Source organism: Mandrillus leucophaeus, unplaced genomic scaffold (assembly GCF_000951045.1).
Source record: "Mandrillus leucophaeus isolate KB7577 unplaced genomic scaffold, Mleu.le_1.0 Scaffold81, whole genome shotgun sequence".
Classification (NCBI taxonomy): domain Eukaryota; kingdom Metazoa; phylum Chordata; class Mammalia; order Primates; family Cercopithecidae; genus Mandrillus; species Mandrillus leucophaeus.
The window spans coordinates 673,300-697,432 of record NW_012108808.1 but is presented as its reverse complement, the minus strand read 5'-3'; the positions used below and the strand labels follow the sequence as shown (position 1 = coordinate 697,432).

Genomic DNA, 24,133 nt, shown 5'->3' with positions numbered 1-24,133 from the left:
AAACAATAAAATTGAAACAATAGAGGAAAAGGCATTAAAATGGAATGCTATGCATCATTAACATTAGTTTAAAAATGGAAGAACATCATATAAGAGCACGAGCTATCCAGATTTGCCTTTCTGTTTGTGCAATTTGTGTTCTAAATCAGGATATGATATTAAGTAGCATTATAAGAGGGACCAAATTGTAAGCACAGTGTTTAACCTAAATCAAACTTTAAGTGAGCATTCTATAACTACAACTCCAGTTGTCCTCTCCCGGGTGAAAATGTATACTATGCGAAGGTGGCAAGGAAACATCCTTACTGTAGGAGCAGGAAGGATGGGGGCTTGTAAGGCAAATGTGAGGGATTTTTTGGACAAACTTGGAGGAGAACAAGCAATTCACCAATCTGGGAGTGAGCCCTATCTCTGTCAGTAAGATACAGAAGACAAAAGTGACAAATGTCAAGTTCAGGAGGTGGAATAGAGGCAAAGGTTATGTGCTGACCAAACGTAGGAGAGATACCAAGATTTGGCCCCTTCTCTGCCCACTGGAGGACCAGGAGCTATGACCAGGCTATGGCCAGGCATGTAGGTCCTAAAAGTATACCTTTCAATACATGTGTTGTTTTTTACCTATAGAGCACAGCAACGAAGACTCCAAATCCTACTACAGAAGATGAGAAACTTACTACTGCACACTCAGTAGGTTTGTGCCTTGCTAATTGGATCAGCCTTAGGCAGTTAAAAGGAAGTAACTAATAATTAGGCAGAGCGTTAAGAAGTATAATTTTCCGCTATAATGCAGACCCAAATTGGGTTTTCTCACGACGTTAACAAATATGTAGATCATAATGAAATTATTTCCTAAAAATAAATTACAACTCTAATTCTAAGTGTGATAAAAATTATATAAAATAGAGAAGTACAGGCCAATTTCCCTTATGAATATACATATGAAAACCTAAATAAAATGTCAGAAAATAGAAATGTATTTTTTAAAAATCTGCTCCAAAAGTTTACTTTTAGTATCCTATAAACAAAAAATTATCTTAAATCAAAATGACGTTTAATAAAACTAATTATTCCAAATGCTTAAAGTACCTAATCTGCAACTTCAGAAGAATGGTTATTTGAATGCTTGAATATGCATATGGTCACATAAGTGTCATTCCCATTAAAACCAGGGAAAAAGACATACTATGTAACAGTGTACCAGAAACTCTATACTATTCAATTCTGCATATGAATAAATTATGATATACAAACTTAAAAATGTAAAGTACTAACACTATATACAAATTATATAGTACACTCAGAAAAAAAAAAAAACAGAAAAAATAAACTAGACATCACCTGTAAAATGGAGATGATAAAATAAATAAATAAACAAACAAACTGGACAGTCATTAAAAATCAGAGTTCAGCTAAAAGGCCAAAAACAAAACACTTATATGAAAAATAAATAGTTGTTTTACTCCAACAATAACAAGTTAAAAATATAATGAAATAATTTATCCACAGGTGCAATAAAATGTTGTTTGCATAGGAATGACTATAATGAGAAATATATCACCAATATTAACATAACTGCTATAATTTCCTGAGAAACAAAAGATATAAAATATTCACTTTTTTTCAGATTTATACTTTGGTGCATTTTCATTCAGAATAAAAAAGAGAATGTTTATTAAGTGATAACATGATATGAAGACCATCTAGAAGACAAACTGGTGGGAATAACAAAGCAAAGAAAATCATTAAAGAGATAAAATCTAAGAATAAGGGTGAGGATAACGCTAGTCCTTTGAGATATTAAGACGTAATCACACATATAAGGCTACAAAACTGAAAAACAATTAGGTGGCAAACAATTATGTATGCATAGATCCCAGAAATAAGTTATTATATTTTTTATTTTCATATTTGATGAAAAGACATTCTAAATCTATGTTTAAAAATATTACCCAGTGAAGAAGTTTGGTTCAGTTGGCTAGCAACGCCGGGCACGGTGGCTCACGCCTGTAATCCCAGCACTTTGGGAGGCCGAGGCGGGTGGATCAAGAGGTCAGCAGATCGAGACCATCCTGGCTAACACGGTGAAACCCCGTCTCTACTAAAAACGCAAAAAATTAGCTAGGCATGGTGGCGGGTGCCTGTAGTCCCAGCTACTCGGGAGGCTGAGGCAGGAGAATGACGTGAACCCAGAAGGCGGAGCTTGCAGTGAGCAGAGAGCGCGCCACTGCACTCCAGCCTGGGTGACAGAGTGAGACTCCGTCTCAAAAAACAAACAAAACAATTGGCTAGCAACTTGCAGAAAATAGTGTTTAGATTTTTAACTACCACCATACAATAAAGATTGGGTTGACTGGTTGGTTGATTGATTTTTGAAATGTTTGATGTAGTAGTTCCCAACTGGAGATTTGAATCAGAATCTCCTCTAGAGCTTTCTTCAGGTGCATGTATGTGCCTGGGGACCATTCTTGGACAAGTGAACAGAATAGGAGTCTAATGCACAATGTGCAAAACCCCTTCTGCCACTGAAAGACACAGAATTGAGTTCAAATCCTGACTCTGCTATTAGGTGTGTGACTTTAGGAAACTGAAACTTGGTTTTGATGATCTTACATTTCCCCAATTATGAGAATGAAAATAATAACTATTTTAAAATGTTATTTTGAGGATTAAATAAAATGACTTACATAAAGTACCTAGATTTCATGATTTTAATTCATTAAAAAATACACTGATACATGAGTTTGTTTCTCTGTCTAGAAAATCACATCTTTAAAAGTAAAACAAACTTCTATAATAAATTTAATTTTTTGCCTTCAGTTCTCAAGGGAAAAGGAGGAAGCATCACCACACACTCAGCTCCCAGCCTTTTACTTTACATATTTAAACTTAAAATGCAAAACTTAGTCTTGAGCAAGTGTGGCTAAAAACCTAAGAGAGAAACAACAAAAATAGAGAAGAATTCAACATATTCAGTTACTATTTCTTCTAAAGAAGGAGAATGGAGCATCGAATATTTCTTATGCATGAAATTAAGACATATTCAGGCACATAGAAGAAATGCTTTAGTGACCTAGAAAAGGGTTGTAAAAACCCTGGCTTATTTGATTACTCAAGTGGCACACCACCAGAAGACCACGGAGTAAGTAGTTCTGAATTAAAATTTAAGCACAGAAAACTAGGTCCCAAACTATCAAAAAATGATTCCCAATTCTAAATGTTCAACCACATCTATTTTAAAACATTTATAATTTTTTTTTCAAATTCTCTCATACCATTCCAAATGATTAGTTTTCTCTGCTATATTTTCTCAACTTTCAAATTAAAATTCTTTGCTTTAAAGTTAGCATTGTGATTTGTCATTTTCTATATCCCATTCCAAAAAGACTCTCCAATGGAAAAAAATGTTTAGCACATTCATTCAGTTAGAAAATTATCATTGCTACCTTAGCAACCTATTAACATCCTTGGGAGAATTCTTTCTTACATCAAAACTGTGGAAAGAACAGATTTAATACAAATTCAACTGCTTTTATGCAAAACAAAACACTTTTTATAATTTTGGTCACAATCTCTAAGTAAACAAAACTTCTCTTCTAATGGAATAACGCATCTCTCATTTCTATTATCCTGACACAAATACACACTTACTTAATATTCTGTTTCTGTACGATCACCCTTCCCTGTAATACTAGCGAAGAGTTTTAATTTTCCCCCAAAACCTCAAACTACAGATGGATAATTTTATAGACTTTGTGATTTTTAGCATGATCACTCCTCACTGAACACTTCCTGTCACCATCTGCCTCTTTTAAGGCCAAATAGGACTTTTCTTGGCTTGTTTATTTTTCTCCACAATCTGTTGTCTGACATTTTTCTCACCACCTTCCGGCCTTCTGTATTTTTGGATAGCTGCTCCAATCTGCACTCTTCCCACTCTTGTGTCTCCTGATTTTTCCAATGGGTCTTGAATGTCAATCAGTGGGCCGTTCTCATTCACCCAGAATGTGTTTGCTTTACCACTGGCTGGTGACATTTGCGTTTTAAACAACACCCTAATTAAATTCCGGAGTCCATTACTCTGAATAACTACCTACATTCGTGTCATCTGTCTTAGAATAAAGACTTACAGGACAAAAAACTCTCAGTCCTCCTGTCAGAAATCAATTCCAAGAGTACGACATGAATTTGATCTTGAGGTCCTTCATAAGTTGCACTCAGTGAAATGCACCCACACAGAACAAAAACAAAAAAAGTAAGTCAGACTTTGTTAACACTGAACAGAAAATGACTAATGATTCTCAATTTTCTCATTCACTGTGAATTATTTATTAAGTACCCACCATGTTCCAGGCATGATTCCAGGGGCTGGAGATTTAATTTTTTTTTTTTTAAGACAGACAAAATATTAAAGTTGTAATAAAAGGAACTGAACTTAAGGCCCTAGACACTTTGGATGAGTAAAATGGTAAGGCTTCACATTTATTCTGATATGATCTAGTTAACTTAGTGCTTTTTTCTACATCGCTTTCTCTGGGCTAAAATCATGATTCTAAATGAAATGCATTCTTTACCATCAAAAAAGACAAAGTTAATGATAACAAAAATTTACTACTAATAAATATTTGTGGAATGAATGAATGAATGGCTGCCAGTTCTACTGTTTGTAGTTTTACAATCCTAAAGTCAATTATAACTCTCTGAGCCTATTTCCTCATCTGTAAAATAGAAGTATAATTCCTGCTTCATTACATTGTTGAATGAACAGAGATCATCTCTGTGAAGCCTGGACTCTTAGAAACTGCTCGATAATGAATAGCTCTGTCTCCAAATCAAAGGCAATTCAATAATATCAAGGGAATTACATTTAACTTAGTCCAAATATTTTTACATGGCTACACTTGACTTCTAGGAAATTTACTCATTTTTTTAAAAGTCTAAAATAAGGATAATTGGACAGTTTCCCAATTTTTATAGCCATCAACATCCTGTCTGCTGGCATTCCTCCGCCCCACTCACCCATTCCTTCTTCCGCCCCCTAATCCATTCCATATTATTTTCTAGTCTAAGAAAATGGCTCTTTCTTTCTTTCCCTAAGCCCAGTGGTTTATTTGCATCTTTTGTAAATAAACCTTCCAGCTTTCTAAATAAAACCTAACCCCAGTCCTGCAAGATTACAGTGAAGAAAGTATCTCATAGGATGAAGAGAAGCTGGAGGTCAGAATTCTCTTTTTTTCTGAATTCCATTCATTCACGGACTCATTCACACATTCGAAAATATTTTCTGAGTCCCCACTGTGTGCCAGGCACTGACCAAGCTGATGAGAATACAGTGCTGAGAGAGACAGAGAAGGTCCCTGGTGCCACTGAGCTTATGGCATAACAGGATAAACAACTGCAAAACAGGTTGATGAGGAGGCATATGTGGGGCCACTGTACCATCTAGGACAAATCTATATAACCCAGGCCAGGTGAATCAAGAAGGCGGAGCCCCTACTGTGAAATCTAGTAATTGAGAAGAAGATAACCAGGCAATGAAGGGGAAGACCAGTCCAAGCAGAGGAAACGGCACGTGCAAAACCTGGCATGAGCAGAGTTTGGGGGCTCTGGAGATCAAGCAAGTCATGTTGAAGAGCCTGAACTGTCTACTGCATATTCTCCCTTTGCTGATTGCTATTGTGTTATCCTAAAGCCTTCAGCACCCTTTTGTGTAAGTGCCTCAGCCTGCCATGAGCTACACTACTGGAAATTTAAAACAATATTTTGTGTCTCCCCTAGGGGCCAGAGCATTAAGGGGAGCAGTGCCCCCACCCCTAGCTAGCCCAATAGTGGCAGTGGTCACCACCCAGAACCCCTAGAGGGGCGGGTGAATGAATTAAGGGTAGGCAGAATCAGGGCCAGAGGCTCGGTGAAGACCCTCCCATGTGCCTTCTCCCTCCATTGCCAAGCTTAGAAGATCGGGCGAAACTTTATTAAGGAGGCCACAAAGCTTCCCTACACCTTACTTCAGGGCAATGCCTTTGTCTCAGTTACTGTTAGGGTTGAGTTGGCACAGGAGTAGGGAAGTAGCTGAGCTGGCAGGGGAGTGCAGGTGGGAAGATTCCTTGTGTAGTCTAGGTCTTAAGTTTTTAAAAAAAAGTTAACGCCATGCCTAGAACTGCAGAACCCAAGGCCAGCTTCTAATTCCCTGTTTTATAGTTAGTGTTTACCTCTGGGGGATCTAGATCCTAAAGAAAACTAAACTAAACAAACAAACAAAATCTGTGCCATTCTTGGACTGCACACAAAAACATATATTCATTCTCCCGTATTACCTAAAAAGAAGACACAGGATTTCTATATATGTGACAAATATATATGTGCACTATAACTGTGTACTACACAAATATGTACTGTATGTATGTAATAGATGTACTGTATATACTATATATGTACTAGACAAACATAAATATGCTATATATGTGACAAATATAACGTAACACATCACTATATAAATGTATTTGTATTAATTTTGATCTCTATATTTCTACATCATTTAAATTATACACGTGAGCTACGAAATAATTAGGTGAATAGGTGAAGTAATTAGAGAATAAAAGGGAGACATGGAATATATAGTAAGTGTTTACCAAAAAGCTTTTACTCATAGTGAAAATTTAAGTATTAGTCATTATTAATTGTCCCAAAGCATATTTTAAAGGAAAATAATACTAAGAAAATATTAAAGATTGTGGTGGCACCTCCTCTGAGCAGGAGGAGCTGCTTTCATTTTGCTGTATTTAATCCAAATGATAAAAGAATTTAATAAAATTACCCTCTAGGTAGCAGTAGTTTTAAAAAACAAACCAAATCCGTTCTGACACAGTAGCTCTCCAGAGAATAACAGTAGATCCTACAAATGACAGAGGAAGACACTCACCTCATCTGCTGCCCCCATATAGAGAGAAACTGATTAACTCAATGCCATGGAATCCTGGAAAGATCATTCTCCAAAGGTTTTTCCACCAATCAGAAGGTCAGTGATCTAGAGATATTTTGGGGACCGGCACTATTAACATTTTCATTAATTATATCTATTTATGATTTGTCAGCAGCAAGGCTAAGGATGAGATAAATTAAAGATTCAAAACCAATGTCTTATTCAAACATACTCATTTGGAATTAATTTATAATAATGAGGTGATTATGAGAAAACTCATTCATCTAGTGCTAATTATATATATATATTTTTTAAATAATGGCTGTTTTTCCAATCTGGCATTTTGTAATATCACTAAAGTTCACTTCAAAATGCAAATATATCCTAAGACAATAACCAGCTGCCCCTGCAGTCATGTGAGGTGGTACTTCTCAAGCTCAATTTGGTTTCTGGATGCATTCCTCTAAATTATTTTATATATACACTGTAAATAAGTACATATGTGTATATATGTAAATATATATGTGTGTGTGTGTGTGTGTGTGTGTGTGTATATATACATTACTTTATCTCTATATCTACATTATCCAGGATACTTTGGCACAACATTTCTTAAGTCAAATTGTGTAGGCCAGTGAATATTCATCAAACTACCTTACAGATGGAGCCAAGTGGCCTACAAGAGAATACTGCTAAGGCTGTTAACACATAGAATTTATGCAAGAGAATATTCTAAGCTTCCTGATTGCATCACTGTTTTAATTTTTTCTTACATTAAAAACCATGCTTAGAATCCTAACAAATTTTATTTTTCAAACATTTGAATTTAAGGTGTGTACAAGTATACTCCGACTCTATAAACTTACCCTTCTTTAAAGCGGATCATCCTATTCATCATAAGATTATTAAAAATGTATACCTTTGTTTTTATTTGCCATAAAAAAACTTTCTTTGGAATAAGATAGATTTTTATTCAAAGAGGCAGAACTGTTTTCAAGATAAATCCAATCTGATCAATCTGACAGATTAAGACTCTTTTCAATAGTAATTCCTCAAATTATTTAAATAATTTATGAAACAGTAAAGGCTTAAAAGCCTTAAAAGTTCTAGACCCTTCATGGATTTTATTTTTGGTATATTATTGCAGGAAAATACATATAAATCTTTTGAGAAAAATGACAAAACCAAGAATTTTTTCCCCAGTATGCTATAAGTGAGCTCAGTAAATGTTTCAAAGTGAACGATTTTTCTTGTCCATATTAAAATAGAATACTCCTCAAATGCTATTAATAATTTAACTTAGAATAGAATCATAAATATGCATGAATGGAAGATCACTTCCTTGTTGGGGTCCGCGTGTTTCCTAAACAAAGGAATGAACACACAAGACAACACAAGACAAGACAAACATGGCGGCCGCCCCGAATGGCGCACTCCGCTTTATTTTATACAGTTGTTTGTGGAATGTTGCCAAGTCACAAGACACATTGTTGTTTTTCTGACCTTTCCCTGACTTTCTGGATTTTCAAGATGTTTACATATAAACAGGCCCCCAACGCCCTGCTTCGTTTGCAAGAGCAGGACTTGTTGGGAACGCCCTGCTTCGTTTGCGAGAGCAGGACTTATGGGGAACACCCTGTTTGTGAGCACGTAGTCCTCTACACTTCCTCTATCCCCATGCTCAGAAGACCTTTGACTAAGCATTTCCACAAAGATAAACAGCTGCCCAATTATCAGGTATCTCCAGGTAAGTCGATGCCAGAGGCTCTGAGAAAAAGAACAGGCTTACGTGACATCTTTTGTGACCTCTTGAGCTCTTGAGCTGTGTTGGTTGTCCCCTCCTCTGTGTTCCTGTGCATGCCTGTAACATAACTCCTAGCATGTGCCTTAATTATCTATTTACACATCAGTTTCTCACACAAAAGTTTCCAAAGCACTTTAGTGATCCTTACTTTTTATTTGAGAAAGTAAGCTCAGAAAAGTTAAGTAACTTGCCTGAAGCCTCAAAGGTAGTAGGTGATAAAGCCAGAATTCAACTAAGAGCTACCTGAGTCCAAAGCCCCTCGAATTCTCCATCATACTATGTTTCTGCCTCAAATATGGCATCACTCCTAATGAAGCTGGTGTCCAAAACATGCCTGCTAATTGACTACATGTATGAATGCCTTACATGTACGAATGCCTTACATGTACATGTTCTGGGTCACCATGCTGGGTGCTGGAGAGAACTGTGCGAACAAGATTCCCGTTCTCTCTTCCCCAATTCTTCGCTTCAGACCCAGCATCACATGGTTTCCAGGCCCGTGGACTCAGGGAAAGTGGCGGTGGACATGCAATTACAACACACTGTAGAGACATGGCATCAAGATAGAGATTTAAAAGAAGGGACAAGAATAGCCACTTAAGAAGGTTAGAGTAAGAGGAAAGAGGGGAAGAAAAGAATGTTGAGGCCAGTGAACCGGCATATACAACATGTGAGAGACAAGAAAGAGCATGTTTTGTTAAAATGAGAAAAGCCTGTAGAGCTAGGGCTCAGAGAGTGCAAGCGTGACGCTGCGGAGGTATGCAGGGACCCGGCCAGAAGAACCTGAAGCGCATGCTGAGAAGTCTAGGTTTGATCCTAGGTGGAACAGTGAGCAACTGCACCGAGTTAAGCAGAGGAACATTACAGACCTTGTGTTTGAGAAAATCACTGGTTATAACGGTGCAAAAAGAAATGGAGTGCATGGCTGATTAGAGGCTGGGAAGCCAATGATTGAAGCATTGAAGAGGTGAAGACGATGACTCGAGAACTTCTTCCCAGCATACGAATTTAAATAGATCACTGTTTAATTTTTGAACATGTTCATATTTTTTAAAGGTGAATAAACATACCTTTCCCACCTCCCTCAGAGGGTTAGTTTTTAAGATAAGGTGCACAGTGGCAATGCCGCCTGCCTGAGACAGGACTGTGTGGTGCTAAGAGCACAGGCTCTGGAATGAGAGTCTGGATTTCAAACCTTACTCCCCCATTCCTGACCATGAAAACTCTGAGCAAGTAACACAACTCTTCTGTGCCTCAGTTTCCTAATCTGTAAAATAGAGATAATAATGGTAACTGATTTATAGGCTTTATTGAGAGGACTTAATAAAATAATGCCTGTTTTATTTATTGTCTTATTTAAAATAATGCCTGTTTTATTTATTGTCTTATTTCCAGCATCTAGAATTTTTCCTGGTATGTAGTAAGTGCTTACTAATATTAGTATTTATTTGAAAAGTATAAAGGATTATGTAATTGTAAGGTGTCAACATAACTAAAAAAGGCATTTAACATCTACAACTTTCCCACCACCAAAAAAAAATCATATTTTTAAAAATCCACAATCCCTCAAGAACATATCTGTTCTTATAAACATGAAGGTAAGCTTGCAACTTTCTCTTTTGTTTCTTCCTCAACTTTTCCATGCTGTGCTTTATCCTTTCAAACAAAACCTCTTCTGTTTAACACATTTGTAAACCCCAACTTTCAGGCTGGCTGGGGCCCAAATGCCTTCTAAACATCACTGAATCCTGCTCTGCCCGTAGACAGAGGCTGTTCCAGTGTACAAGTTGTGTTTGGGTAGAGCTTGGCACATTTGAAAGACCAAAATAGTTACCAATGGTTACAAAAATTATGGTTCTCTCGTGGAAGGAAAGCACTGTCATTTTAAAGAGATGCTTTCCTCCTCCTGGAGGAATGTAGAGATTCTCTGGCCCCCACTACCCTTCTCCCCATTCCTTCTGGGAAAAGATTTTCTCCTCCATCACCAGCCGCAGGCGTAGTGCTTCAATGGGCAGAACCAGAATCCACTGAACGACTTACCATACACAGTAACAAGAGCATACTTTTCACCTTTGAATTTTTGTATTTTTTTATTGCATTAATCATTTGATCAGATAAAGCAGATCTGTTTTCCATGTGCCCTACATTCTACAGGTGTTGAGGTCTCCATGAGAAAACTCCCTCAAGCGCATCACAGGGTTTCCATGTGAGCTATGACAAATTAGAAATCAAGTGGCCATACTTAAAAAGGAGGCAAAGCTGGTTTCCATCTTTATTCAATGGAGAGTGAAAAGGAGAAGCAGCATTCATTGATAAAGGCTATTCCTGGCCAATTATTTAGCAACTGGTATGACACTGATTTACCAACTGTCTAGAATGTCAAGTGTACCTACCAGGTGGTAACTGTGAGCTCTGTAGAATGACATAAACTAAACAAAACAAGGGATCAGGGAAGGAGGAAGGGCAAAGAGTAGGAGGGAGAAAGAAAGGAAGAGGGATGGAGGGCAGGAGGATTGGAAAAGAAAAACTTGTATAGCTTAGTTTGACCAAAAGTCAATTTTTAAATAAACAAGTACTAATAGCACCTCTCCTATGCGACTAAAAAAGCTCCCTTTCCAACAATGCTTTTTTGTTTTAATTAATACTTTCTTTCCACAGAGGAGAAAAAAAGGAAAAAATATTCCCTCTGGAGAGGAGAAAGAGGCCAACTATCGGAGACAATGAGCTAGATTTTTATCTTAAGTCATACTGTGCTCAAGACCCTCTAGGTAATTTTGAAATAATCACTTCCCTATTTCCTTTAGCACTGGAAAGACTATGTAAATGTCCTCCATTCAGCATGCTCTCTGGTCTTGGATTTATCTACTAACATAGTCGTGAAATTACCTTTGACATCCCCTGAAACCTGGCTTTCTGCTAGATTGCCATCCTTCATCCTCAGATCCTGAAACATCCACAGAAAGGGAACCCCAAAGTGCAAGTGCACACACACCCACCCACACATAAACACACCCACACACACCCACACACACACACACACACACACAAACATACACACAAACACACACACACACACACACACACACGAACACACCCCCACACACACGAACACACACACAAACATACACACAAACACACACACATACACACACACACGAACACACCCCCACACACACAAACACACAGCCTTTCTGCCTTCCTAAATCTAAAAGGTATAGCAGCACCATAAATTAAAAGAAAAGAAAATTAATTTTGAGCAAAATTTTCTCATTCTCTAATCTAATATCAGGTTTCAGTTAGATATTAATATTTAAAATATCTTCGAATACATTATTCTACCTTCCATTTGAGGAAAGCAACAAATGTAAACACAAATATGGTCCCCTTCCCTTTGTAACTTTTCTTTTCTTTCCATTTTTTAATAGCTGCAAACTTACAGGACTTCTGCCTTTTAAATCAAGTATTACTAAATTTCTATTTCAGCACCTTCTGGGATGACAAGATTCCAAATATGTAATAAAAATAAACTGCCATTAATAGCTAGGTCTTTGGCAGAGTTACTGGCCTGTTTTGTTTACTTACCCAGTGCCAGTGTGATTTTCTACTTTGGGCACAGCTGTGAACAAGACTATTAATAATCAGGCTTCATCAAAAAGGAGTCAGTTCCTAGCTCTGTAATTCAATCATGTTTTTAACCTTTTACAAATCGAAGTTGTTCTGAGTGAGTTGTTCACATAGTTGAAGACTGACCTATTAAAATCTCTGATTTTTTTTCAGTCTCCCTCTGTCACCCAGGTTACAGGGCAGTGGCCTGATCTTGACTCACTGCAAACTGTGCCTCCCGGGTTCCATCGATTCTCCTGCCTCAGCCTCCCAAGTAGCTGGGACTACAGGCACCTGTCACCACACCCAGCTAATTTTTGTATTTTTAGTAGAGAAAGGGGTTTCACCACGTTGGCCATGCTGGTCTCAAACTCCTGACCTCAGGTGATCCACCCACCTTGGCCTCCCAAAGTGCTGGGATCATAAGTGTGAGCCACTGCACCTGGCCTCTGTTTTTTTGTTTGTTTGTGTTTGTTTTTTTTTTTTTAAACCTGTGTGGTTTATAAATAAAACTACTTCAGAAAGAGGGCGACTGGCACACAATCCTGAGAGCCTGTAAACCCCATCAACACTAGGCCTGCAAGGAAATGTTACAGAATTCAACAAGATGAATGGTCCTCCTGAATGAGCACAAAGTAAGCATAAATAAAGTATAGTATAAAATAATTTAATAAAGACTGGCTCATCCTAGTTTGTTCCAGGATAAGGTCACCGCAGTATTTCACAGTTTCTTAGAAAAGCATTGATATACTGCTATTATTGATCTTTTCTTTATCAAGATTTCATTTGTACACTGAAAGACTCAGAGTTTAAAAAAAAAAGTCATCAAGTTAAATCCATTATTTATTTTAGTCTCTCTCACAAGTGGCATCGATTTACTGAACCCTGACTGTGGGATATAAGCATGAGTGGAGAACGGGCGCCATGGCTCAGCCTGTAATCCCAGCACTTCAGGAGGCTGAGGCAGGTGGATCACTTGAGGCCAAGAGTTCGAGACCAGCCAGGCCAACATGGTGAAACCCTGGTTAAATACAAAACTTAGCCAGGCATAGTAGCACACACCTATAATCCTAGCTACTGGGGAGACTGAGACACAAGAATCACTTGAACCCTGGAGGCAGAGGTTGCAGTGAGCCGAGATCACACCATTGCACTCCAGCTGGGCAACACAGGGAGACTGCGTGGGTGAAAAATTTTAACCAGCCTCACTCCCATTACTTTCCTGCATTCAGTGTCATAATCTGACACTTAAGTGCTCTCTCTGCATGTCCCACATCAACCATTCTGGAACCACCACCCACTCCACTATATACTTGCTTATGTGCTCGAGAGCTTAGCTGCTCTAGGCATACTTGTGACCAAACAAATGTTAAGAGAGACAGTTGCTGTCTGATTTCACCAGACGGAGGTAAATGCTTGAGATTATCCATAAACGAATCCATTCCATAATGTCTCCTGCAGAAACTTTTTTTAATATTCTAATCAAAATTACTGTTGTCTTCCTCTATGCACACTTAGCCCTTTGTCACTACTATTGACTTTATATTATTCTCTCTGTGTCTCCCCCCACCCCAAATGAAGACTCTTCGAGTATCAGGAACATAGGGGAACCATCACAGTGCATTATGATGGCTCTCAAAGTGTGGCCCCTGAACCAGTGACATCAGAGTCCCTGAGAACTTGTCAGAAAAGCAAAATTTCAGGCCCTGCCTCAGACCTACTGAATCAAACTCTAGGGGTGGGACCCCAGCAACCAGTGTTTTAACAAGCCCTACAGGTGATCCTGACACAGGCTCAAAATTGAGAACCACTGGTATATTGAAATAAGTACGGGTTTTGGAAGCAGATAACCTAAGGCTTTTAAATTCCTACTGTGCCCCTTATTAGCCAATGACATTAATCAAGTAGTTTGCTATCTTTGAGTTGCCTCTACTCACTTATGAAATTCATGACTTGTGAAAATATGCTGAGGGGTGAATGCTTTTTTAAATAATAGTCTTTTCAATAAGTTGTGCTGGGGCAATGGGATATCCACCTGCAAAAGAAGGAAAGTGGACCCTCTACCTATCCAATAAAAAAGTTAACTCAAAATGGATCAAAGATTTAAATGTGAGAGTTAAAGCTATAGCACTCTTAGAAGAAAACGTAGGTGTAAATCTTTGTGACCTTAAATTAGGCAATGTTTTTTTAGATATGACACAAAGAGCACAAGAAACACAAGAAAAATACATAAATTGGACCACATCAAAATGTAAAACTTCTGTACTTGAAAGGACACTATCAAGAAAGTAAGAAGACAACCCACAGAATGGGAGAACATTTTTGCAAATCGTATATCTGATAAGGGACTTGGTTCCAGGATACATAGGGAGCTCTTACAACTCAACAATAATAAGACAAATTGCCCAATTTAAAATGAATAGACAGCCCCAGGTGCAGTGCCACATGCCTATTGTCTCAGCTACTTGGGAGGCTGAGGTGAGAAGATCCCCAGAGCCCAGGAGTTTGAGACACAGCAGAACTCTGTCTCTTAAAAATAAAAAAATGTTGGGTCAGGCACAGTGGCTCACGCCTGTAATCCCAACATTTTAGGAGGCTGAGGCGGGTGGATCACCTGAGGTCAGGAGTTCAAGACCAGGCTGGCCAACATGGCAAAACCCCATCTCTACTAAAAAATTAAAAAATAAAAAATCAGCCAGGCATGGTGGCAGGTACCTGTAATCCCAGCTACTCAGGAGGCTGAGGCAGAGAACTGCTTGAAACTGGGAGGTGGAGGTTGCAGTGAGCCAAGATCACGCCACTGCACTCCAGCCTGGGCAACAGAGTGAGACTCCATCTCAAAAAAAAAAAAAAGAAAAGAAAAAATTGGAGCCTGGCATGATGCTTGTAATCCCAGCAATCCACTTGAGTTACTTGGGAGGCTGAAGTGGGAGAATCCCTTGAGCCTGGGAATTCGAGACCAGCCTGGGCAACATAGCCAGACCCCATCTCAAAAAAAAAAAAAAAAGACTGGAAGTTTCTCCAAAGAAGATATATGGTCAATAAGCACATGAAAAGATGCTTAATATCATTAGCCATCAGGGAAATGCAAATCAAAACAACATTAAAATATCACCTCACACCCAGTAGAATGGCTATAATCAAAACGACAGCAAAAAACAAGTTGGCGAGGATATAGAGAAATTGGAGCCTTTGTACACTGCCGATGGGAATGTAAATGGTGCAGCCATTCTGGAAAACAGTCTGGCAGTCCCTGAAAATATTAAACAAAGAATTGCAATATGACCCAGCAATTCCACTGCTAGGTACATACCCAAAAGAAATAAAAACACATACCCACACAAAAACTTGCACATGAGTGCCATAGCAGCCTTGCTCATGATAGTCAAAAAAAATGGAAACAGCAGTTTGAATCGCGGTGCGACGAAGGAGTAGGTGGTGGGATCTCACCGTGGGTCCGATTAGCCTTTTCTCTGCCTTGCTTGCTTGAGCTTCAGCAGAATTCGAAATGGCTGGCGGTAAGGCTGGAAAGGACTACGGAAAGGCCAAGACAAAGGCGGTTTCCCGCTCACAGAGAGCCGGCTTGCAGTTCCCAGTGGGCCGTATTCATCGACACCTGAAATCTAGGACGACCAGTCATGGACGTGTGGGCGCGACTGCCGCTGTGTACAGCGCAGCCATCCTGGAGTACCTCAGCGCAGAGGTACTTGAACTGGCAGGAAATGCATCAAAAGACTTAAAGGTAAAGCGTATTACCCCTCGTCACTTGCAACTTGCTATTCGTGGAGATGAAGAATTGGATTCGCTCATCAAGGCTACAATTGCTGGTGGTGGTGTCATTCCACACATCCACAAATCTCTGATTGGAAAGAAAGGACAACAGAAGACTGTCTAAAGGATGCCTGGATTCCTTGTTATCTCAGGACTCTAAATACTCTAACAGCTGTCCAGTGTTGGTGATTCCAGTGGACTGTATCTCTGTGAAAAACACAATTTTGCCTTTTTGTAATTCTATTTGAGCAAGTCAGAAGTTTAATTAGCTTTCCAACCAACCAAATTTCTTCATTCGAGTCTTAACCATATTTAAGTGTTACTGTGGCTTCAAAGAAGCTATTGATTCTGAAGTAGTGAGTTTTGATTGAGTTGACTGTTTTTAAAAAACTGGATTTTAATTGTGATGCAGAAGTTATAGTAACAAACATTCGGTTTTGTACAGACATTATTTCCACTCTGGTGGATAAGCTCAATAAAGGTCATATCCCAAAAAAAAAAAAAAAAATAGAAACAACCCAGATGGCTATCAACAGATGAATGGAAAAACAAAATGTGGTAAATCCACATAATGGAGTACTAATACATGCTACAACATAGGTGAACCTTGAAAGCACTATGCTAAGTTGAAGGAGTCAGCCACAAAAGACCACATACTGCACAATTTGATGTATATGAAATGTCTAGAATAAGCAAATCTATGGAGACAAAAAGTAGATTAGTCTGGTTGCCTAGAGTTGTTGGAGCAGGATTGGGAGGAAATGGGAAAATGAGGAGTAACTGCTAACGGGTATGGGGTTCTTTTTGAGGTGATGATATAAATGTTCTACAATTGTGGGGATGGCTGCACAACACTGTGGACATACTATAAACCATTGAAATTTACTTTTAATTGTGTGAACTATTTGGTATGTGAATTCTATCTCAATAAAGTTGCAACAAAATAAAATGACCACAAAGATTTTCAGCCATTAAATATTAAAATATTTAATAAAAGAGGCAAGTTTTAGGAGGGAGCTTAAGAACAGTACAACTCTGAAATCTGAGGAAAAAACCCTGAAGTCAGTTCATTTGTATTCTCCTTGGTTATGACAAATCAAAAAAGCCAATACAGAAGGTAAGAATGAAATTAAAGAGAAGAGCTCTCCACTGCTGTTCTCTTCAGCTCAACATGGTGGCCTACCAGGCGACTGGCAGCCTCAGCCGCTTCTCTGCCTTCAGGATCCCCCGCTCCCGAGGTTATGGATGCTGCCATTTTACAGGGTCCTCTGCTTCGATGACCACAACCCATATTAACTATGGAGTCAAAGGGGACGTGGCAGTTATTTGAATTAACTCTCCCCATTCAAAGGTAAGAACACTGAATAAACAAAGAGCTGCATTCAGAGTTCACAGAAGTTATGGATGAAATCTGGGCTAGTGATCAAATCAGAAGTGTCATCCTTATCTCATCAAAGCCAGGCTGCTTTACTGTAGGTGCTGATATCAACATGTTAGCCACTTGCAAGACCCCTCAAGAAGTAACACAGATATCACAAGAAGCACCGAGAACATTTGAGAAATTGAAAAGTCCACAAAGCCTGTTGTGACTGCCATCAGTGGATCCTGCCTGGGAGGAGGACTTGAGTTTGCCATTTTATGCCAATACAGAATAGCAACAAAAGACAGAAAAACAGTATTAGGTGCTCCTGAAGTCTCGCTGGGGATCTTACCAGGAGCAGGAGGTGCACAAAGGCTGCCCAAAATGGTGGGTGTGCCTGCTGCTTTTGACATGATGCTGACTGGTAGAAACATTCATGCAGATAGGGCAAAGAAAATGGGACTTGTTGACCAATTGGTGGAATCTCTGGGACCAGGACTAAAACTTCCAGAGGAACAGAAAATCAAATACCTAGAAGAAGTCACAATTACTTTTGCCAAAGGACTAGCTGATAAGATCTCTCTAAAGACAGACAAGGGATTGGTGGAAAAATTGACAGTGTATGCCATAACTATTCCATTTGTCAGAGAGCAAATTTACAAAACAAGTGGAAGAAAACGTGTGAAAGCAGACTAAAGGGCTTTATCCTGCACCTCTGAAAATAATTGATATGGTAAAGACTAGAATTGAGCAAGGAAGTGATGCTGGTTATCTCTCTGAATCTCAGAAATTTGGAGAGCTTGTAATGACCAAAGAATCAAAGGCCTTGATGGGACTCTACCATGGTCAGGTCCTGTGCAAGAAGAAAACATCTGGAGCTCCACAGAAGGAAGTTAAGCATCTGGCTATTCTTGGTGCAGGGATGATGGAAGCAGGCATCACCCAAGTCTCCATGGATAAGGGGCTAAAGACTATACTTAAAGATGCCACACTCACTGGGCTAGGCCGAGGACAGCAACAAGTGTTCAAAGGACTGACTGACAAAGTGAAGAAGAAAGCTCTAACATCATTTGAAAGGGATTCCATCGTCAGCAACTTGACTGGGCAGTTTGATTACCATGGGTTTTAAAAAGACCAACATGGTGATGGACACTGTGTTTGAGGACCTTAGTTTTAAGCACAGAGTGCTAAAGGAAGTAGAAGCGGTGACTCTAGATCACTGTGTGTTTGCCAGCAACATATCTGCTCTCCCAATCAGTGAAATTACCGCTATCAGCAAAAGACCTGAGAAGGTGATTGGCAGGCACTACTTCTCTGCTGCGGACAAGAGGCAGCTGCTGGAGATGATCACAACCGGGAAGACTTCCAAAGACACCAGTGCCTCAGCTGTAGCAGTCCGTCTCAAGCAGGGGAAGGTCATCATTATGGTTAAGGATGCACCTGGCTTCTATACCACCAGGTGTCTTGCACCCATGATGTCTGAAGTCATCCGAATCCTCCAGGAAGGAGTTGACCCGAAGAAGCTGGATTCCCTGACCACAAACCTTGGCTTTCCTATGGGTGCCGCCACACTGGTGGATGAAGTTGGTGTGGATGTAGCGAAACATGTGGCGAAAGATCTGGGCAAAGCCTTTGGGGAGCAGTCTGGAGGTGGACACCCAGAACTGCTGACACAGATGGTGTCCAAGGGCTTTCTAGGTCACAAGTCTGGGTAGGGCTTTTCCATCTGTCAGGAGGGTGTGAAGAGTAAGAATTTGAATTCTGACATGGACAGTATTTTAGCAAGTCTGAAGATGCCTCCTAAGTCTGAAGTCTCCTCAGATGAAGACATCCAGTTCTGCCTAGTGACAAGATTAGTGAGTGGGGCAGTCATGTGCCTGCAAGAGGGGACCTTGGCCACACCTGTAGAGGGAGACACTGGAGCCATCTTTGGGCTCAGCTTCCCACCTTGTCTTGGAGGGCCTTTCTGCTTTGTGCATCTGTATGGCACCCAGAAGATAGTGGACGGGCTCAAGAGGTATGAAGCTGCCTATGGAAAAGAGTTCACCCCATGCCAGCTGCTAGTTGACCACACTAACAGCCCTAACAAGAAGTGTTACCAGTGAGCAGGCCTCATGCCTCACTCAGTCAGTGCACTAACCCCAGCTTCCGGCAGAGGTGGTTCTCCACCAGAGTGGCGTCTAGATTTATCAGAGTTACGAGAAAGAAGCCAAACTCCGGCGTTGGGTTTGCTCCCTGATTAAAGTGCCTTCAGCCAAGATCATCTCTCCCTCCTGGTGAAGTCTGACTGTGAATTAGAGTTAGCACTTCCTAGTGGAAGGTGGAAGCCCCTGTGCTCATTGTATAAGCCCTGAGGCCTAGAGTGGCAGCCAAGAGCTGTCTGGAGCCATCTGTCTCCCTGTTCCTCCCAGGAAGCCAGGGTGGCCAGGGGTGGCGAGGGCAATTCTGCACCCAGCCAAACATATAACAATAAAAACCAAACTCTGTTTAAAAAAAAAAAAAAAAGTATGAAATTAAAAACATGAATTACAACAGGCTTTCAACATCCTCTTTTTATGTTGTTAGCAAGCCAGAAAACACATTCCCCATGGCATATGTTACAATTTAAATTTCGTTCAACAATTAAATCATTGTCACATTAATAGTGGTAGTAGGATTTTAGAGCTGGGGCCCCAATGATTATCTATTCCAACTTCCAGATTTTACAAAAATAGACTGCTCTAACATTTTTCATACAACTCCACACAGCTTCCCCATCAGTGTGCAGACGTTAATTTTTGCTTAACGTAATTCTAATAAACTGTTTTCTGGGACATGTGTTTCAGCCTCAAAAATATGATTTTTTAAAAAATTTCTTACACTGTCTTTTCACATTTAGTTAACATGAGCCTTTCTTTGTTTCAATGAGAGGTAGTGATGCTTTCCTTTGTGATACACACATCATAAAACAGTCGCCTTCAGCTTTTGTTTTTTAATAGCTTGCTTACATAAGTTTTACAGAGCTATGAAAGAATCAAATAGCAATCAAAATATTCTTCATAATCATCATTAATTTCTAGTTGATTCCCAGTGTTAACTTTTTCAATCTGAGTTCAAAATTTGGTGTGCCTGCATTTTAATTCAGGGCCAGATATTTCGCAGTGTTCGATTGTTTCAAATCCAGAAAAAGAGAAGAGGAGTCTGGCATTTTACATTCCAGATTTCAAAACAACTATTTCCAAAGAAAAAATATCTTAAAATATTTTTTAAAAACAAAGGTAGTTTTCTCATTTCTGTTTTTCTACTTGCCACATTCTTCAAGTTTTCGTATTGACTCCTCTTCGGGGGAAGAGTAAATCTTTTTGTGACATATTTGTCACAAAAAGTGTATATTTTAGTTTACATGGTGCATTGGGCCATTTTTGCATTACTGTAAAGAAATATCGGTGACTGAGTAATTTACAAAGAAAAGAAGTTTAATTGGCTCACGGTTCTGCAGGCTGTACAAGAACGATGCTGGCATCTACTCGGCTTCTGGGGAGGCCTCAGGGAGCTCTCACTCATGGTAGAAGCAGAAGCATGCACGTTACATGGAGAGAAAGGTAGTGAGGCGGGGGAGGTGCCACACACTTAATCAGATCTCGTGAGAACTCACACCAGGGGATGGCGTCAAGTCATTCATGAGGAGTCTGCCCCCATGATCCACACACCTCCCGACAGGACCCATCTCCAACACTAGGCATTACATGTTAACATGAGATTTGTTCAGGGACAGATATCCAAACTATTTCACAAGGTGTCATGTAACAGGCCAGAATCACTAGAAACACCAACATCCTTTAAGACTGAATTTTGCATCTCAATAATTCTATGTAACTATAGGAATAATATAGGTTATAAATGGGACCCAGTCATTTACAAAATTCATTCACAGATCTGAAGAGGTGAATGATCATCTAAGCAAATACTGAGAGAATCAGGCTGAAAATGTTGGCCACTATTATTATTAGCACATTTCCTTCTCTTTCACAAATAAAAATCGTACAAAACAGTAGTGGCTTCTTGATCCACAAAGAAGCGTTATTACATCTTTATTAAATCTATCTTTTGATGGAAATATTTTATAACCTTCTGAAGAACGAACTGACATAAAAATAAAATAATCTGTCCATTTATCACCTTTCCCTAATTATCCTTTCCTCTTCATTCCATTGTCACCACACTCTTCCAGGTCCTTATCAAATTACGCCAGTATTACTCTATCAGCCTTTTGCCCAGGCTCCCAGCCCCTACTTTGACAACATCTGGCTTAATATTAAAATAACTAATTTTACTACAACACCACTTTCCACAGAATCATTCTATGCCTACAAGACTGCAGAAGCCCCATAACCCACCATTGTGTCTAAATTCCTCTGTCCAGCTTTCAGGGCCTCATATATTGTGATATCACCCAATCTTTCCAAAAGTATTTCATGTTCCCCCACACATAAACCCTCCTCCACTCAGGAAGGCAGATGTTCCACAAGACAAGAAATAATGGGAGGAGAATACGGTTTGGGAAATAATAATGCATTCTGTTATTCATTAAGTGTATGTTGTGTGCCATGAATTGTGCCCAGCACATTACATGCACTATTTCGTTTTACCCACACGTAAACCTTACGTGACAGGTTTCACGATTTTACGGAGTGGAAGCTGAGCCACACGGAGACTTTCTTCTTTAAGGCCGTTAAGCTATTAAATGGCAGAGCCGGCAGCCTTGTGTCTCACTCCAACGCTCAAGTTCTTGTCCACATGTTGAGTAGCACTTATAATAAAGGTGTATTAGGCAGGTGGATGTGCAAATCTGAAGCTCAGTGGGGAGAAACAAGGGTTATATTTTTCCATCACTGGCTTCTAGGTAACTGCACCTGTTGTTATGAGTGAGCTTGTCTACAGAAAAGGTGTGTAACGAAGAGAAGAAACCAAGAACAGAACTCTAAACAATGGCACCACTTTCAGAGTGGACAGAAAAGAAGGCCCCAGAAAAGACTGAGAAGGTGTCAGGAGAACCGGAAGAGCTATCCAGTACAAATCAAAAGTGGGGTTTCAAGTCACAATAAAGGGGAGTAGTCAGCTGTATAAAGAAAAAAAAAATCAAATAAGGTCAAGTAAGATAAAGATTGAAAACTGCTCATTAGAACTGGTGGTGAAGAGCTGGGATAACTCATAACTTATCATCCAAACCAGGACAGTTTTGAGGGTGAAAGAGGGTTCTATTAACAAATACCACAGCAACACCAAACATGGTGGAAACCAACACATAAGGTCACCCTATTAAGAAATCAGTAGTGGCCCTTTGTGAGAACCACATGAAGAGAGTAATGCAGTGACCACACAATGATGTGAGTTCAGGAATGAGTGTGTGTTGAAAATAGCATGTAATCTTTCAAAAAACTTAGTTTATTCCTTCTTTACTCCCACTGCTTCACTTGACTAGCCTTTAGAAAAAGAAAGGCTTGGTGTGATGAATGGGTGAGAGAAAAGGTGAGTGTTAGAGGTGAAACTGCCCTTCGCTTACTCCTTATCCATTTGTTTAACTTCTTCCTCTTGATTCTACTGAAACTACTTCCCCAAATGTCCCCAATGGCTTCCAACCAGTGCTGGGAGTGAGTGACCTTTACTGTATCCTCTGCTTCATTAACTTCCACAGCATTTGGCATCGTCATATGCCCCCAGTCCTATCTTGAGACTACAGCTCTGAATCATACCTACTGTCTCTCTTTCTCTGACTACATCTCTCTGCTCTCTTTTGCTCATTTAATCTTAAAAATGGTGTGTTCTAAGTTTCTGCCTGATACACTTTCTCTCCTTTGTCTATTCTCCCTCCCTCAGTTATCTCATCCATAATCACCGTTTTCACCCTCACCAGTCATGCAAATGACACCTAAATCTTTTTCTCTGTCCTCAAATTCTGCCATGAAATGATTTTCATTTCAAACTGATGACCATATATCTCTCTCCAGACAGTGGGGCCGCAATACCTCCCTAAATATGTCAAAAGCATACAATATCCTTTTCTTAAATTAGCAGCTCACAAATGGTCTATTTCTATTAACTCCCGAAAAAATGAAGTCTAAATCCTCAGCCTAGCATTTAAGGATATTCATGATATATGATATGACCAAAGACTACTTGTAAAGATTTTGCTTCCTCTACACGTACAGCAAAGTCTAAGCACAAAGTGCTCCGTTATTATCCTCTGAACATTACCTTGGAACCCAATCTTAGAGAGGCTGGGATTATAACACCGATGAATGCTACTGTTTCTCCTAGAATTCTCTTCTCTCCTCTACACTGGTCAAGATTAAGCTAATCAGAAATCTTGGTGAGCACCCTTATTAAATGTGTCCTCCATTCTTCAGTCTCAAATTTTGCTTTGTATTACTCTTAAGGTACTTGTCATTTTCTGTCTTATCATAACATATGCATGTGTCTTATCCTCCCTAGTATATTGGGAACTCCTTTAAAAGAGGATATGTGACTAGGCACGGTGGTTCATGCCTGTAATCCCAGCAGTTTGGGAGGCCAAGGCGTGTGGATCACCTGAGGTCAAGAGTTCGAGACCAGCCTAGCCAACATGGTGAAACCCCGTCTCTACTAAAAATACAAAAATTAGCTAGGTGTGGTGGCACGCACCTGTAACCCCAGCTACTCA

General features: G+C 39.5%; 1 protein-coding gene and 2 pseudogenes across 3 annotated transcripts in view; 2 read left to right on the top strand and 1 right to left on the bottom strand.

Annotated features, from left to right (window-relative positions):
* Positions 1-24,133, bottom strand: part of CPE (carboxypeptidase E) — a 133,204-nt gene that overhangs the window by 78,094 nt on the left and 30,977 nt on the right. The window lies entirely within an intron of this gene.
* On the top strand, positions 15,726-16,596 carry LOC105530297 (annotated as a pseudogene). The gene has a single exon (XR_001004625.1). The product of XR_001004625.1 is annotated as a histone H2A.Z pseudogene (transcript).
* On the top strand, positions 17,232-19,559 carry LOC105530298 (annotated as a pseudogene). Its single transcript, XR_001004626.1, has one exon. The product of XR_001004626.1 is annotated as a trifunctional enzyme subunit alpha, mitochondrial pseudogene (transcript).